The 18,164-nt window shown below is 38.9% G+C and overlaps 1 long non-coding RNA gene across 3 annotated transcripts in view; it reads left to right on the top strand.

Annotated features, from left to right (window-relative positions):
• Positions 1-16,217, top strand: part of LOC143680638 (uncharacterized) — a 79,577-nt gene extending 63,360 nt beyond the window's left edge. For 2 of the 3 annotated variants that reach the window (XR_013174102.1, XR_013174100.1), the window contains 3 exons: positions 13,950-14,111; positions 14,203-14,308; positions 15,033-15,734. This is a non-coding gene — a long non-coding RNA (uncharacterized LOC143680638). Of the gene's footprint in view, positions 1-13,949; positions 14,112-14,202; positions 14,309-15,032; positions 15,735-15,964 lie in introns of those variants that run through there. The other variant, XR_013174101.1, reaches the window with a different exon arrangement.
• Positions 16,218-18,164: the final 1,947 nt, after the last annotated feature.

Raw genomic sequence — 18,164 nt, 5'->3', positions numbered from 1 at the left:
TTTAGCATAGATAAAGAGGAAGAAAGGAATGATTATTCATAAGATGCCTCTGGGTCAATTGGGAAACTATTTGGAAAAAGTAAAGTTAAAGTTTTACCTGATAGCACCCAACAAAACAAGTTCCAGATGAAATTAGTTAAATGGGGGGAAATAACTGTAAAAAAAAAATAGAATATAAAGATTGAATGTTTATATGATTTTGTAGTGAGAAAGGCCTTTTTTAAGGGAAAAAAAACTAAAGGAAAAGATAGAACTGATTACACAATAATTTCAAACTAATACTGACTAAATTAACAGGCAAATGACCAAGTAGAAAAAATATTTATAACACAAAACAAGAGAGTTAAAATCCCTAAAACAAAAAAGACTAGAGAGCTTATCCAAATCAATAACAGAAAGGTGCATATACAAACCAAAATGGACAATATTCATAAATATGCAAAAGAAGAAATATAAATGGCCTGTAATATATGAAGATATTACCAACCTTACTAGTAACCATATATTTGAAAATAGAAAGCATCAGAATACCTATCATTTTTTGCTTGTTGAACCGCCAAAGTGTAGAAGATGCCATCAGAGCTGGGACATGTTCCGGACATTTCAGCGCATTCCAGTTGAATTCTAACTGCCAGTATCTGCAGGTCTGTGTCTGAGGACAGGTTTTTTTAATAAAAAGAACTGCCTTCCACCTCCTCCCCCCTCCCCCAAGCACCCCTCAAATGAAGACTGTTGGCATAGCATGAACATACCCCATCCATCTAGATGATTCTGAGGCTTTTCTCAGTTGTCCTTTGAGAAGCAGCAGCTCAGGTAGCTCACTCTGATGGCTGGCTTAGAAACACAGGGTTTATCGGCTGCCTTTGCTTCTGGGTACCTCTTACCCATTTTCCTCTTTATTTCCTGTATTACTCAAATTAACTATTTGCACTCGAATCTCTTTCTCAGGGTCTGCTTCTGGAAGAACCCAAACTAAAATATAAAATCTAAAATGAAATTCAGGGGTGGCATGAGTATGTGGAAACAGACATTCTCATAACTACTACTTTGTGGAGTGAAAATTTGTTCCTTTTTTTTTGTGTGGGTATGTTGGAGATATTTATCACAAGGCCTTAAAATTCACATAGTCTTCAACTTAGTGATTCTAATTCTGAGAATTTACCCCAAGAAATAGCTAGCTAAGGATGTGTACAAACTTTATTTTTTTAACGAGAAACTACTTTCACATTAGGAAAAGGACAATCAATGACATCTTTCGTTGGTAAAACTTTTCCATCTCATGTATTTAAGGAAGGATGCAACAACTGTTTTCTCCCAACAGCTATCAACCTTTAAAAATGTTTCTCAGACATTAGCTTATTTTATTAAATACATCTGTCACTGAAAAGTTAATAAATTTATTATATATTAATAGCTCAGTTATTTTGTAATTTTTAGAACCATCTTATTGTTCTAAAACAAAACTTATGTTTAGAACTTTCTTATTGTTCTAAAAAAACAAAACTGTTCTCTGCCATGGCCTTTTTCCAGCTGCCTAGGTTATATCTGTTGACGAGCTCTGCCTCCCACCACTTTCTGGGTCCTCAGAGTAGGATCCCAATGGCTTTCGATGCCACTAGCAAGAGACTCAGAAAAAGCCTCGTGGCCTACCAACTTGGCAAGTACCAGAGATGAGTATGAGTGTCCACGAAGCATAGAGTCTCATTCCTCACAACCTTTCATTTGTTGTCCCATCCTGTCGTGTTTTGCTGGAACCTCACTGTTATCCCTGTTCTGCCCTCCAGTCTTCCCCAAGGATGACCCAAGGCCACTTGGCTAGCGTCTAGTATCTTTATCATTTGTCCACTTTATCCTCTGGGGATGCTGGATTGTTTTCTCAGCCAAGAATCACCTTATCTGATGCTGAGAATTTCCCTGTGTTTTCTTCTGCTAGCCAGATTAGATGGCCTGAAATAAAAACCTATGGGGTCATGCTTATATTCTCCACCTTCTTCAGACACTGTGCACTGACATCCCCAATGGCATTAGAGGCGCCAGCCTCTGCCACGAGTGTCTGTGCTGGTAGCCCCTATTCAGGGCTAGCAGACTTTAGATGCCTTGCACATTTTTCTATCCACACCCATTTTGTGACCCTAGAGCCTCCCAAAATTAAATTATAGCTTATAAAATTACCGAGTATTGTGGATAACACACATCCCTGGCACATCCACACCCCTCACACCCTATCTCCACGTCACCCCATCTTTCACTCTAGCTTCCCTGCTCCTCACCAGCATTTTCTGTTGGTTCAGCACTTGGCAGTAAGGCTAATGGTCACCTTTGCTACACCAAATTATACTATTTTGTTTCAGACCAACTCACATGTAGATTCACTCACCAGTTTTTGTCGGGTCTCCTAAATGGTCCTTTGTATGAAAAGAGAAAACTCCACACGGTAAATTATATGAGGATTAATAGAGACCCCAAAACACCCAGACTATATGGGAAGGTAAAGTCTTTAAAACAAAAACAAATTTGAGAGTCTTCATGGTGGATCAAAGTTGAAAAAGAGGCAGCTTCTTAAAAGATGTCTACTTATTTACTTATTCCTTGTTGGGATAGAATCATAAGATCCAGCCACCAGCCTTAAGATCGTGAAGTATGGCTGTATATGAGTAAATTTCAGACTGAGAGCACTATGTTTGGGGCACTCGAGGCCAAACTTCTTATGACTGCCATAAATGCTCCAAATGAATAGCAGACACCTAAAGACATAATACCAGGAGTCTTGGAGTTTGCAGCAATACATTTATCCTGCGTAGTTATTTTTACGCCTTCAAAAGGTATGTGTACTCATATTCCTTAAAGACCATACATTTTGAGGGTCAAATTCTGTTTCCTTATCTTTTTCTCCCCAGTGTCCAGCACAGGCATAGAATTCTTAGTATAATGGCAGGATTGATAAATATTGACGTGAGTTACCATATTTAAACAATGCTAAGCTACATGTTCATATTATATCACCTCCGATATCAAGACTTGTTTCACAGTGGATGGTGTATTATAGTTTGCTGGTGTTTTCTTTTCTTAATAGTGAATAAAGTAATAAATGGTATGTCTAACAGCCAATGGCTTCTTCGATTTGATGAAATGTGATATTTGCAAACTATTTACCTAAGAAGTTTCTATACTTTCTACATGAACAGGGAAGATTATAGGAACCTTTTTAAAAGGTCTTCAAAGACCCCTCAAAAATAATACCAACCTAGAACACAACTGCTTTTTCTAACTGAAAATTTTAAAGCAAAGATGCAGCTGCCTCTGGCTCAGTAGTGTGTGTGAGTGTGAGTTGTCTCAGGGTTTGTGCCAGGTTCTCACTGGGGGAACATTTCCTACCCTTTCACATGCCTTTACAGCACATTCCCTAGGAAGTGAGGTGTTTTGCTTCATATTTATGCACCAAAGCCTCTTTTTCCTCTGTCTGCTGGGCTTGCCTATGACGTGTTAGTTATCGATCTGCATGACTTCCTTCACCCCACTTCCTGCGGGCCCTCTCAGGTCGTTGTCACATCCTGCCTACTTTTGACTTGCGGCTCTCTCATCACATACACATTCTGCCTTAACGTTGGGAGCCTTAACGCCATACTGAGCTTTAACGCCATACTGAGTTTAACAGCAGCCAGATGCTCACAAGCTGACTTTGTCTTTGGTCACCGGTGAGGCCAGCATGTGCCCTGATGAGGACACACCTTCCTCCAAGGAATCCCATTGCCAGCATAGGTGCTTTCCTGTTCCCTTTGGTGTCTGTGACCTGTGCCCCAGGCTGCAGGAGCTGGGGAGAATGCATTTTCGCCTTTATCTGACTTCCTTTCTCAGATTTGACTCCACATATAAGGTTGCCGGGTTTTCTGTATTTAAGGAGAGGGAAAAAGACATTTACTTTCCTTCCCCTTGTGGGTGTTTTTTTTTAATACATTGTCTCACACAGCTCTATACCGACCATTCTACAGTGAGGGTCAGAGGGGCTCAGAGGTTAGGTAATGTCTTTAGGTCACCAGTGATTAAGCGCTTGGCCAGGGTCTAAACCTGTGACAGTGGAATATTGTCAGTGCAGGGCAGCATGCAAGGAAAGGCATGTTAAGGCAATTTGTCAACTGTAAAAGAAAGTAGTAGTAGTGCCCCAGAGAATCTTTTTAGCGGCCACCCTCTCCCCTGGAGAGAAGGCTTGGCTGAGGTTAATTACCTAAGCCAGGAGAATTGGTGATTTGCAGCACAGGGCCCAGTGAAGGCACACGAGGAGGCAATGCTTTCCCTCTGCTGGCAGGACACCCCAGCTGGGCTTTAAGCCCAGTGCTGAGAGCCGAGCGTCCTCTTCTGTTGCACTTGTAACAAATTCAATCCAGAGCACCCTCCGATGCCCAGAACCCTAGTAAAAATAGAGGGAGGGTGGTGGGACAGTGGCTCAGCAGGCAGAATTCTCTCCTGCCATGCCAGAGACCTGGGTTCGATTCCTGATGCCTTCCCATGCAAAAAAAAAGAAAGAGAGGGAAATTCCTTCAGGAAAAATTGAGAGCAGGGACTGGAACAGATAGATATTCATTAATATTCATAGCAGCATTTCACAATAGCCCAAAGGTGGAAGCAACCCCCATGTCCATCAATGAGGAATGGATAAACAAAATATAGTAATAAACACAATGGAATTTTATTCATCTGTAAAGAGGAATCAAGTTCTGATATATGCTACAACATGGATGAACCTTGATAAAATCATGATGAGTGAAATAAGCCAGACATGAAAAGACAAATATTGTATGAATTTACTTATACGAAATACCTAGAATAAAATTCATACAGACAGAGAGTAGATTACTGGTTATCAGGGGCTGGAGGCTGAGGGGGAAAAATGAGTTATTGTTTACTGGGTACAGAGTTTCTGTTTGGGGTGATGCAAAAGTTTTGGCAATGGACGGTGGCAACGGTAGCATAATACTGTGAATGTAATTTATACCACTGAATTATATACTTGAAAGTGGTTAAAATGGGAAATTTTGAGTTGTACATATGTTGTCACAATAAACAGTTAGAAAAAATCAGTTGGGAAAAAACCAAAAACTCCCACCAAACAACAACAACAAGATAACCTGGAAAGAACCACAGTAATTTTGAATCTCAAACCCAACTCGAAGGTTATTACTTAAGGCAAAATGTTTGTATTGGAATATGCTCAAAATGTAGAAGTACTCTCCAAGGAACGCTGAAATTAACTACAACAGTTCATTGTTTAAATCTATGAATAAGAAATATTGATTTAACAATATAAATAACAGGCTGTTTACCAATCTGGAGGATGGCAGTGGGGAAAATTGAAAAATAATTATCTGGCAATTACTGACTGAACCGTATTTTAAGACTCCTTATTGAAATGAAAAACAAATATTCAAAATTCAAACTTACCCCTTCGGAGGCTGGTTATTCACATTACAGATGGGTTCTTTGGTTTATAAAAGGCTTTAGCACAGGTCTACACTTGACTACCTAATACCCTTTCCCATGCAGATCTTTGAGAGTCAGAGAATAGAAGGAATTTGTGGGATCCTTGGGCACTGGGGTAAGTGTTTTGTCTTGAGATTTTCTAGGACTAAATACACAGCTTCTGAGTTACATCTGAGTCAAATAACACAAAGTACATAAAGTAATATGGGATTGCATAATGTCACCTAATACAATGATTTGTGCATACAGAGTTTGAAATTAGTTTCTGCAGTGAACACATCTATAGTCTCTTCATTGCAGGGTGCTACCATTTAAATGGGACTCTACTTGCTAGGCATGCACTTTTCAATCAATCTGATAAGAATGTGAATATCAAGCAAATAAATCTTTTAACATGAAAGATAAGGAAAGCAATAAAATACAATGAAACTCCTGCTGCACTCGACCCCACCAAACTTTTTCTTTTCTTTGCTAAAGGTGTATCTTCTCCCCATCTGTAATGCTTGTTTTCTCAACTAGGCTAACAGTTTTCTTACATTGTCTGTTGAAACAGAGGAAGTGGAAGACTATGAAAGTTATTTACATTAAATATACAAAGATAAAAAGCACCCAACAGGAATGAACTAAGAAAGCAGTTGTGAATTCTGCACACTCATTATGAAGCAAAATATATTTGTGTAGGTAACTACCTGGCTGAATGAATAAAGACCTATCAACCTTGGCACAGCAGTGTGTTCTCTGACCCCGAGTTCCTTTGAACAGTGAGCTCAGCAATCCTTTTAAAGCAGTAAACAGCCTGGGAGCAGGATTGGTGGACTTGTCTTGGGTTTGACTAAATAGCTGTGGGCGGGGTCCTCAAAACTATCATGAGGACTATGATAAAGGGTAAAAAATAAAATATAGCCCTGGAGTGGGCTTTTTGATAGCTATTTAATGATATGATTTAGTTTACAGCAGCTGACAGCTTCACCCCACCACCTCCCCAAAAGTTCTTGCTAAGACAGGGAGCTGTCACTTAACAGGGTCATGGAAGTTACACTCTCACTCAAGGGGAGATTTTTGAGGAGGATTGGCAGACATTGCTGAAGCCCCATAAAACTGTTCATGCCGACTTTAAACTAAACCCATTAAATCAACTCTCCTTCTCTCCCTTCCTTCCTTCCTTGTGTAGTAGTTAGGTTCAGGTGTCAACTTGGCCAGGTGATAGTGCCTGGTTGCTGTGGACCTAAATCATCAGCATATGGATTTTTTCTATGGTTGATTACATCTGCAGTGGGCTAAGAGATATGCCTTCTGCAATGAGTGATGTTTTAATCTAATCAGCCAGAGGCTTAAAAGACAGAGGTCAGAAGAAAGTTCAGCAGCCCAGCACACCTAAGGTTAGCACTTAGAGCCGACTCAGACCCAGACGTTTGGAGATGCAAAAAGAAACAGCCCCAAGGAAAGCTGTTTGAACCCAGAGGCCAGGACAGAAGCCCAGCAGATGCCGTTTGTGTGCCTTCCCAAATTAGTAAATATGTAACTAAATAAATCCCCTTTATAAAAGCCAGTCCATCTCTGGTGCACTGCATCTGGCAGCCTTAGCAAACTAAAACACTTTGTATACATCTGTAGAGTACAGTGTGCCAGAACAGTGTTAGGTGCTGGGAGTTCAAAAGTGAATCACCCACATGGTCCTTTTCCTCACAGCTAGTAGTGGCTGTGGCTTAGCCTGTACTCTGTACTGGGTCTCAGCCTTTCCATAGGAATGCCTCCTGTGGATCTTGTTTCCAAGGGAGCAACAGAGAGTAAGTGGAGTCTAACATATTACTATGCCCTTCCCAGCTTCTCTTTCTTCACAAGTGAATGGTGCACACTTTAAACTGGAAATCTTTCTATTTATTTAGTACCTAATAAATGATAAGAGAATTCTGGGTACTTTTTCTTTGCTGTTTTGGTTGGGGGTAACATTTCTAAGCTTTCAAATATGAGCACAACATTTGGACAGAAGAGGGAGTATAAGAAAGGGGAAGAGGGCTAGTATTCTGTTTCTGAAAATATAGACATTTTTCATAGAAACAGATATTTTCTTACTATTATTTTTATTAATATTCTTTTGATAAAAACTTTAACATAGAAACATTTAAACATCCACAAAAATGGACAGAACAGTACAATAAGCCCTAAGTATCTTTTACTTGGCTTCAACAAATTCCCTTCTCCTGTATTATTTTGGAACAAATCTGATATTTCATCTATAAATATTTCAGCATGTGGCTCTAACAGATAAGGACTATGTGTTAGTTAGATTCAGTTGTCAACTTGGCCAGGTGAGCATACCTAGTTCTGTTGCTGCGGACACAAGCCAATGGTACGTGAACCTCATCTGTTGCTAATTACATCTGCAGTCAGCTAGGAGGCATGTCTATGCATATTTTATGCATAGACAATGCATAAAAAATGCCTATGCATATTTTAAAATTTTGCTTGTATTAGACTCTAAATAAGCCCTACATGTTGTAATTGGTTACACTGTCTCTTAAGTCCATATTTTCCTATTATAATATAGATTAAATTAATAGATTCCCACCTGTATTTTAATACACCTTGCAATCTGTTGAAAAGAAATTCTGTTTCCTATAAGTTGGTAGTTGGATCTGGAGGCTAATTCAGATTCAGGTTCCATTTCACTGTCAAAAGGGCTTTCCAGATGGTAGAATAGTCTCCTCTCTCTTTTTTTTTCATGACAGTTATTATAATGTAACTGATTTCGGGATTTGGTTGGAGCCTATAAGACAGGGTTTCTAAACCTTGGCACTGTTGACATTTTGAATTAGATAATTCTTTGCTGTGAGGCTGTCCTGTGCACTGTAGGACGTTTGGTGGCACTGGCTTCCACTCACTGAGTCCCAGTAGCAGTCTCTTGACATTGCTAAATGTGCTCTAGAAGGCAAAATCGCCCCTAGTTGTGAACCACTGTTGTAGACCAACTCTTGGTTCTTCTTAAAGGTTGTGTGTCCACATAATTGTTCAGGTGCTAATGAATTTATCATAAGGCCTGGGCCATATTTCATACCTGTTGTATTAGTTTCCTGTTGCTGCTATTACATATCACAACAAATTTAGTGGTTTAAAACTTATACAAGTATATTATCTTAAAGTTCTGGAGACCAGAAAATCAAATTGAGTTTCACTGAGCCAAAATCAAGGTGTTGGCAGGGTTGCATTACTTCTGGAGGTTCTAGAGGAGAATCAGTACCCTTGCTTTTTTTACCTTCTAGAAGCTGCCTGCATTCCGTGGCTTATGGCCCCTTCCTGCATTGCCAAAGTCAGAAGTGCAGTATCTTCCAATCTCTCTCTCTTTCTCTCCCTTTCTCTTTCTCATCCTCATGCCTCCCTCTTATAGAACCTTTCTGATTATATCAGGCTCACTGGGATAATCCAAAATAATCACCCTACATCAAGATCCTAACATATTCACAGGTTCTAGGTATTAGGATATGGATAACTTTCTGGGTGGAAGAGATATTTTTTTCAGCCTACGTTGCTATATAACTGAAAGTCAGAAAGAGTAGAAAGTTCATCAAGAGAAAATACAAAATATATAAATAATGGGGGAGATAAAGGGTAAAAAATTGGGTAGACTGAAATACCAGTGGTCAATGAGGGGGGGTGGCAAGAGGTATGGGCTATATGAGTTTTTCTGCTTTCTTTCTTTTTTCTGAAGTGATGCAAGTGTTCTAAAAATGATCATGGTGATGAATACACAACTATGTGATGATATTGTGAGCCATTGATTATATATCCTGTATGGACTGTGTGTGGGTGAAGATTTCCCCCAAAAAACATTTTTAAAGAATCTACTCTTAGCCCCATTTCTTCCTCAAGCTCTATTCTAATTCTCTGCTCCATTTTTTCCTCCTCAAAAGTGTTGCCTATAATCTCTTGGAGTTCTTCCAATTAGTTTTTGGTACTGAAACTACTGTTGTCAAGGTCATAATGACCAAATTGCTAAATCCAATAGTTAATTCTTAATCCCTACTTTACTAAACGAATGGGCCATGTTTCCTGGAAATAGTGAATGGCAAGGGGGTGCAGGAAGTGGAGGGATAAATTCCAAAGCCAGCTGCATCTGTTAAATGTATGCATAAAACAACTCTACTACATCACCAACTCTTAAAATAAAAAGAGATTTACAAAGAGTGATTTTATTTTTGGTGTAATTTTATTGAGATATATTCACTCAGCACTGGAACCATCCAAAGCATATAATCAGTGGTTCACAGTATCATCACATGGTAGTGCATACAGCCCCATGATGAAATTTAGATAATTTTCATTACTCCAGAAAAATAAAAAGAAGAAAACTCTAATCCTTCCATACTCCTTATCCTCCTCATATTAGTGACCTATAGTGTTGGTATAGTACATTTGTTACTGTTTATGAAAAGGTATTAACATATCACTGCTACCTGTAGTCTATAATTTGCAATAGGTACATTTTCTCTGTATACCCCTCTATTATTTACTCCTTACAATAGTGTTATACATCTACTCTAGTTCATGAACATTTGTACAGTTAATCATGGACATTGTCCACCACAAGATTCCCTGTGTTATACATTCCTATGTCTTAACCACCAACTTTCCTTTTGGTGACATACATGACTCTAAACTTTCCCTTTCCACCACATACATATACCATTCAGCACCATTAGTTATTCTCATAATAATGAGTTACCATCACCTCTGTCCATTTCTAAATGTTTTTCACCCTAGTTAAACATTCTGCACATTTTGAGCAACTGCTCCCCATTCTAGCCTCATTCTATATACTGGTAACCTATACTCTACATTTAATGTATTATAATTAGCTCATATCAGTGAGATCATACAATATTTGTCTTTTTTGGTCTGACTTATTTCACTTAACCTAATGGCCTTGAGGCTCACATATATTGTCACATTTCAGAACTTCATTCCTTTTTATAGCTGAATAATATTCCATTGTATGTATATACCACATCTTATTTATCCATTCATCTGTTGATGAACACTTGGGTTGTTTTTATCTTTTGGCAATCGTGAATAATGCCGCTACAAACATTGGTGTACAAATGTTTATATCCCTGCTTTCAGATCTTCCAGGTATATCCCGAGTAGCTGGATGACAAGGTATGTTAATCAGGGTCCTTCAGAAAAACAGAAACAACATAAGTTTTATAAAGGTGTCTCACACAACTGTGGGAATGAAAGAGTCCAAAATCGTAGGGCAGGCTTTGAAGTTGGTGGCTCCAATGAAGGGTCTGGACAAACTCCACAGGAGAGGCTCACTGGCTGAAGAAGCAGTGAAAGAGTCTCTCTTTTCTTTAAAAGCCTTCAACTGATTGCAGATGTAATCAGCCACAGATGCATTCAACTGACAACTTAATACACCAGTCTTCCGGTTTATCAACCAGCCACACGATATCCTTGCAGCATCGGTCAGGCCTGTGCTTGCCTGACCAGACAACTGGGCCTCATCATGGCCAAGTTGACACCAGAACCTAACGGTGACATAAGGGAACTCTATACTTAGCTTCCTGATGAACTGCCAAAACATCCCCCACAGCAGCTGCACCATTTTACATTCCCACCAGCAGTGATTAAGTGTTCCAATTTTTCCACATCCTCTCCAACCCTTGTAATTGCCTGTTTTGTTTAATAGCAGCCATTCCAGTAGGTGTGAGATTATATCTCATTGTGGTTTTGATTTGCATTTCCCTATAGCTAGTGAAGCTGAGCATCTTTTCATGTGCTTTTAGCCATCTGTATTTCCTCTTTGGAGAAATGTCTATTTATGTCCTTTGCTCATTTTTTTTATTAGGTTGTTTGTCTTTTTATTGCTGAGTTGTAGGATTTCTTTATTATATACCGGATGTCAAACCCTTATAAGATATGTAGTTTCCAAATCTTTTCCCCCATTGAACTGATTGCCTTTTCACCTTTTGACAAAGTCCTTTAAAGCACTGAAATATATGATTTTGAGAAGTTCCCATTTATCTATTTATTCTTTAATTGCTTGTGCTCTGGATGTAAAAATCTAAGAAACTACCATCTATCACTAGCACTTGAAGATGTTTCCCTATATTTTCTTCTAGGAATTTTATGGTACCAGTTCCTATATTTAAGGTTTTGACCCATTTTGAGTTAATTTTTGAATAGGGTGTGAAATAAGGGTCTTTTTTCATTCTTTTGGTTATGGATATACAAGGAGCGATTTTAACAGAGGGGAAAACAAAGTTAAGTAGAATGTGGAAGCAGTCCACGGTTTGGTCTCAGTCCCCGGGCTCAGTCTGCTGTGAGCTCTAGAACTACTTGTTTATACAGAAGGCTGTGTGTGCTCACCATTTACCTACTTTCATTTTCCTCTTCAACAGGACTGAATTTCAACTCCCTGGTGCACTTTTTTGTCTGGTTTCACCATTACTGGCCCCTCAAACTGAATGTGTCCCAAGTGGGTCATCAACTTTCTTTCCAAATCTGCTCCTCTTCTCTTTAATAGTTGTGTTTTGGCATTACCCTTCTCCTCCACCCAGAGTTCAACCTCTTCCTTTACCTTAACTCCCAAATCAATCATTTGCTAAGTCTTAGAGATTCCATTACCATGGCAGCTTTTAAATCTATCTTTTCTTCTCACCCCCACTGCCATTCTCTTATTTAAGGCTTTTAAATTCTTTTGTTGGATTATGAAATTGTCTTCCTAAATTACCGCCTAACCTGTCCCCATGGCTCCAGGTTCTTCTCCGCCCAGTTTATCTCATCATGATAATAGCTATTCTTATGGAGCACTCCGCATATGGAATTTCATCCATTAATCCTCACAAGCAGTATGTGAGCTGAGCTGAACCAAAGGGTCAGGCCAGAAGGCCAGAAGCCCAGAGTCATCAGACCTTGAAATCAGCAGGAACGCCTCTCCATGGGTTCTATACCCAGTTCAAAGAAAGGAGAGGCTCTGGATAAGCTATTGTTTGGCTTGGTGAAATACTGAAAATGCCCAGGACAATAGAGAAAATGCTGGAGATCTCTACCCCACTCTGTTTTTAGCCACTTCTCTAAAAAATAAAAAGGTTGAATAAATATTTAAAGAATATCTTATTCAAGGGGCACCACATTATTGAATGCCTGGGGACCCATTTGTCTGTTCCAATTTTATGGATGAGGCAACTGAAGCTGGAAGGATTTAAGTAAATTGCTCAAGGTTACATAGGCTGTAAATGGAGAATTGGAATTCTATCTTAGGACCCAAAAGTTCCATGTTCCTTTTACCCTATGAGCTGTTTTCACCTATGTTTGCCAACTTTATTTTCCATTCTTTACTTTATATCTTCAATGTCCCAATAAAGCCAGGCTCCCCTTCCTTCTTTGCTGGACCTTGAATGTTCCCACCTTTATGTTTTTACTCAGGTAAACTCACAGGAGGCACTAAAAATATATATGGCATGAATGAGGAAGTACAGATACAACATGCTTTGACCAGAATTATCTGTTTCTCTGTAATTATAAAAGATTTGTTAAAACCCATAACATCAAAGTTGGAGACATGTATATCGTTTTGTCTTACTTTGCTTCTGTGTCTTTGTACTTTTTTTTTACTTCTCCATCACCTGCAGAATGTTCTCCTTCCTCCCCGTGGCTTCTGCCAGTTCATAGCTTCCTCCCTTCTTTAAGAACTGACTCAAAGCCTAGCCCTTCCTACAGTTCTAGTTTCCTGAGTCCAGACCACCAGGGTATCTCATTTACCCTGCCGTCACAAGGCACCCACACAGATTGACAATTGCTGAGCAATCACCATCAAATCAGTGATCGTCACCACCCAATCATCAAACAGTTATTGTGTAGTTAGCATATGAAAGGCTCTGTGCTTTATGTACTGTGGGAAGGTCAGGGAAACTTCTCAGAGGAGGTAGGATTCAAGCAGAACTTTGGAGACTACATTTGAATTAGAGAGGTGGAAAAGAAGGGTGAGTAAAATAATGCATGACAGTGACATTCACTCCTACTCTTTCTCTTGCTGGCTATATGATCTTGGACAAGTCATTTAACTCATTGGAAGTCAGTTTCCTCATATAAGATGGGAATAAGAAAATCTACTTTATAGGGTGGTTATGAGGATGAATGTGAAAAAATGCGTATTGGTTAGAACTCTTGGTTGCAAGTAATATTAATAAAATTGTTTAAGATAAGGAATGTCTTAATTTTATAGTCAACGTATGAAAGTTACAAACCTCCTTTATCCACATCTCCACATGTCGCTTCATGTGGGTATCCACCATCTTTCTTATGTTGGCTAAAGGTGGGAGAAGTCTTCCTTCTGCAGGGGCTCACAGAAGGGTGTTCTGTTATTCTAGCATCCACACATTTCTCAGCCAGTAATTGGCTGGTTTTCCAAGGGAGAGGAAAACAATCGCTTCCGCTTTCCCTACACTCACTGTATTGTCTTTGTTTTTGCTTAGTGCTGCCTTATCGACCCGGAACGTGCCATCTTCCCAGCCTTAGCCTAGCCAACTCTTATTGGTCCAGTGAGAGTTGGCCAAGGTGTTATTCTGTCCCAGAAGACAGATTTGGAAAAATTAGTCCTAAAGTGAGACTTTACATTTCAGGATTTAGAGATTCAGGTAAGTCTCTGAATCTTTTGGTTGGGAAGGAAGGCATTTCTTCTGGTTACTGTTTCCTTTGCAAACAGTGACAAGGATTATTCTACCACAGGATGGAAGCAGCTGGCAGATGAGAAGAGCTCCTGGGAAGACAAGGAGGGGACAACAGCATTTGGAGGGAATGGTATCCACTGATGACCAGGGCCTGAGATTCAGAGGTTAGTACTATTGCTTGCCAGGTGTTTGCTTTGGTTAAGTTACTTACCTTTTTGGAGTCTTAGTTTCCCTAACCATAAAATGGGTTGCCAAATTTAGCAGATAAAAATAGAGTGCCTAGTTAAATTTGAATTTCAGATTAGCAACAAATAATATTTTAGTATAAAATAGTATGAAATATTTATGCTAAATGCAATAAGAATGTTCCAAATATTATATAGGACATACAAACAGTGAGGTATTTATTTATTGTTTATCTAAAATTCAAATTTTACAGGATGTCCTGTATTTTATTTGGCAACCTTGAATCGTGAAATGAGTAATTACCTTGTAGAGTTTTTGTGAGGGTGTAATAACAGCACATTTTAAGCCTTAGCATAATAACTGAGTGTATAGTTGAGAGCTGAACAGATGGATTTTTTATCATAATTAATACTAATAAAGCTCTTTAAATAGCAATTTGCCCTAAAGGGAACCTTTGGAGAAAAGTTTCTAAACTTTAAATCAGCAAAAGGTGAATTATAATCAAGGTCCAGGAATAAGATTTATAATTTCATAGTGATAATTGGGGAAAGGGAGAATTAGTTAATTAATTATATAATCAATTACTTGGAGAGTTTTCTTTAAAAGTTGGTTCCCTAGAGTATCTTTAGGTTATTTTGTTTTTACTATTTAAACTTTGCTGTTTGTAGTTTTAAGTGTTCTTTTCTTTTCTTTTTTCATCAGAGTGAAAGCACATTTAGCTTTACCTTGCAATTCTCTGGCCTTGTTAAAACTTGATTTTAAGACCTTATGGCAAAGTTCAAGGCCTCCCCTGCCACCTCGTGGCAATTTCCATGAACTGCAACGCACTCAAGCGAAGTCCTGGAAGGAAGTCAGCGTTTGAACGCTTCAAATTCCAGAAAGCACTAAGGCTATGCCATGACAGTTAAGAGCCAGGAGCAACTGTTTCCTTTGGCCCTAACCTCCTTTCTCCCGAGGCTGGAGGTGTCAAGACTAGCAGCTGGCTAAAGGAGGCAGAGTGGAGAAGATATCGAAGTCCACACTTTCCGCCACTCCGCACAACCCCAATTTTGGGTTTTGTAGCTCGAAGGGAACAAGTTGAAAGAGGGAAGTTTTAGACTGAGTGGAGTACTGGTTATTACAACATTGGACTGGTCTTTTAAGTGCCAAGACAAAGGATCTCCATTTAATAGCTAAGAGTGGCTAGAAAATCCATGGTATCTGCTAGAAAATCCAAAGGGCAGGGAAAGGACAAATCCAGGTTGGAGGGACAGTGAGAGAAGAAAATGTGCTTTTAAAACCTGCCTCCTATTGCATTCTGTTCAATTAATAAATGTGTTTCGAACACAAATGTTATCAGGCGGGAAGGAAGCACAGGTACTTTGAAAGAGAATAGGCAGACTGACAACTCTTGGATCCCAGCTTGTCATCTTACACTTGATGAAACTGAGGTCAAAATCAGGAAAGAGATTAGGCCAGAGTAAAGGCCAGTCAGCTCCAGGATAAGATTCATAGTAAATCTCACCCCCCCCCCCCCCCGTTCTGTTCCAGGCATACGATTATCATAATATTTTAATAGATTCTTCTGCAAGATAATTGTTCACTTATGAATAGCCACCCTTCCCCATTCCTACCCCACATTCACTCTCTTTCAGTGACAAAGGCAGAGACCAGGGTGATACATGCTGTGAGAGCTGAACCGGAGAAACAAGCAAGGAATCAGAATTGCCAGAGAATCAACATCTCCAGGCTCTCCTTGTGCGGAAACATCCACCCTCTGGCAGCATTTTTGTGATAGGACTCCGTTGCCCAAACAGTTTCCCCTCCTGTAGTTACAACCTTGCAGAACTAAAGCAATGTTTTCATCCACGGAAAGCTGCCAAACTCCCAAGGGCCCACCTGTGAAAAACCCACCTAACTCTACTCCCGACTCTCTTGAAAATTCCTACTGGAATCCAGGCAGGGGGGAGTTGAATTCTTTTTTTTTTTTTTTTTTTTAATTTTTTTATTAATCAAAAAAAAGAAAAGAAATTAACACAACATTTAGAAATCATTCCATTCTACAAATGCACTCAGTAATTCTTAGTATCATCACATAGATGTATGATCATCATTTCTTAGTACATTTGCATCGATTTAGGAAAAGAACTAGCAAAACAGCAGAAAAAAATATAGAATGTTAATATAGAGAAGAGAATTAAAATAATAATACTAATAATATATATATATATATATAAAGGAAAAAGAAAAAAACAAAAACAAAAGATACAAACACACAAACAAACAAACAAAAAACCATATTTCAGGTGCAGCTTCATTCAGTGTTCCAACATAGTTACATTACACTTAGGTATTATTGTGCTGTCCATTTTTGAGTTTTTGTATCTAGTCCTGTTGCACAGTCTGTATCCCTTCAGCTCCAATTACCCATTATCTTACCCTGTTTCTAACTCCTGCTGGTCTCTGTTACCAATGATATATTCCAAGCTGATTCTCAAATGTCGGTTCACATCAGTGGGACCTTACAGTATTTGTCCTTTAGTTTTGGGCTAGACTCACTCAGCATAATGTTCTCTAGGTCCATCCATGTTATTACATGCTTCATAAGTTTAGTCTGTCTTAAAGCTGCATAATATTCCATCGTAGGTATACGCCACAGTTTGTTTAGCCACTCGTCTGTTGATGAACATTTTGGCTGTTTCCATCTCTTTGCAATTGTAGATAATGCTGCTATAAACACTGGTGTGCAAATGTCCATCTGTGTCTTTGCCCTTAAGTCCCTTGAGTAGATACTTAGCAGTGGTATTGCTGGGTCGTAATCCATTCTGCCATTCTATGTCTTTTGATTGGGAAATTCAGTTCATTAACTTTTAGTATTATTACTGTTTGGATAATATTTTCCTCTAACATTTTGCCTTTTGTATTATATATATCATATCTGATTTTCCTTCTTTCTACACTTTACTCCATACCTCTCTCTTCTGTCTTTTCGTATCTGACTCTCGTGCTCCCTTTAGTATTTCTTGCAGAGCTGGTCTCTTGGTCACAAAATCTCTCAGTGACTTTTTGTCTATAAATGTTTTAATTTCTCCTTCATTTTTGAAGGACAATTTTGCTGGATATAGGAGTCTTGGTTGGCAGTTTTTCTCTTTTAGTAATTTAAATATATCATCCCACTGTCTTCTAGCTTCCATGGTTTCTGCTGAGAAATCTACACATAGTCTTATTGGGTTTCCCTTGTATGTGACAGATTGTTTTTCTCTTGCTGCTTTCAAGATCCTCTCTTTCTCTTTGACCTCTGACATTCTAACTAGTAAGTGTCTTGGAGAACGCCTATTTGGGTCTATTTTCTTTGGGGTGCGCTGCACTTCTTGGATCTGTAAATTTAGGTCTTTCATAAGAGTTGGGAAATTTTCAGTGATAATTTCTTCCATTAGTTTTTCTCCTCCTTTTCCCTTCTCTTCTCCTTCTGGGACACCCACAACATGTATATTTGTGCGCTTCATATTGTCATTCAGTTCCCTGATCCCCTGCTCAAGTTTTTCCATTCTTTTCCCTATAGTTTCTGTTTCTTTTTGGAATTCAGATGTTCCATCCTCCAGTTCACTAATTGTAGCTTCTGCCTCTTTAGATCTACCATTGTAGGTATCCATTGTTTTTTCCATTTTTTCTTCTTTGTCCTTCACTCCCATAAGTTCTGTGATTTGTTTTTTCAGATTTTCTATTTCTTCTTTTTGTTCAGCCCATGTCTTCTTCATGTCCTCCCTCAATTTATTGATTTGGTTTTTGAAGAATATTTCCATTTCTGTTCGTATATTCAGCATTAGTTGTCTCAGCTCCTGTATCTCATTTGAA

This window comes from Tamandua tetradactyla, chromosome 4 (genome assembly GCF_023851605.1).
Source record: "Tamandua tetradactyla isolate mTamTet1 chromosome 4, mTamTet1.pri, whole genome shotgun sequence".
Classification (NCBI taxonomy): Eukaryota; Metazoa; Chordata; class Mammalia; order Pilosa; family Myrmecophagidae; genus Tamandua; species Tamandua tetradactyla.
The sequence above is the reverse complement of the archived record's forward strand: the minus strand, read 5'-3'. Positions and strand labels throughout refer to the sequence as shown.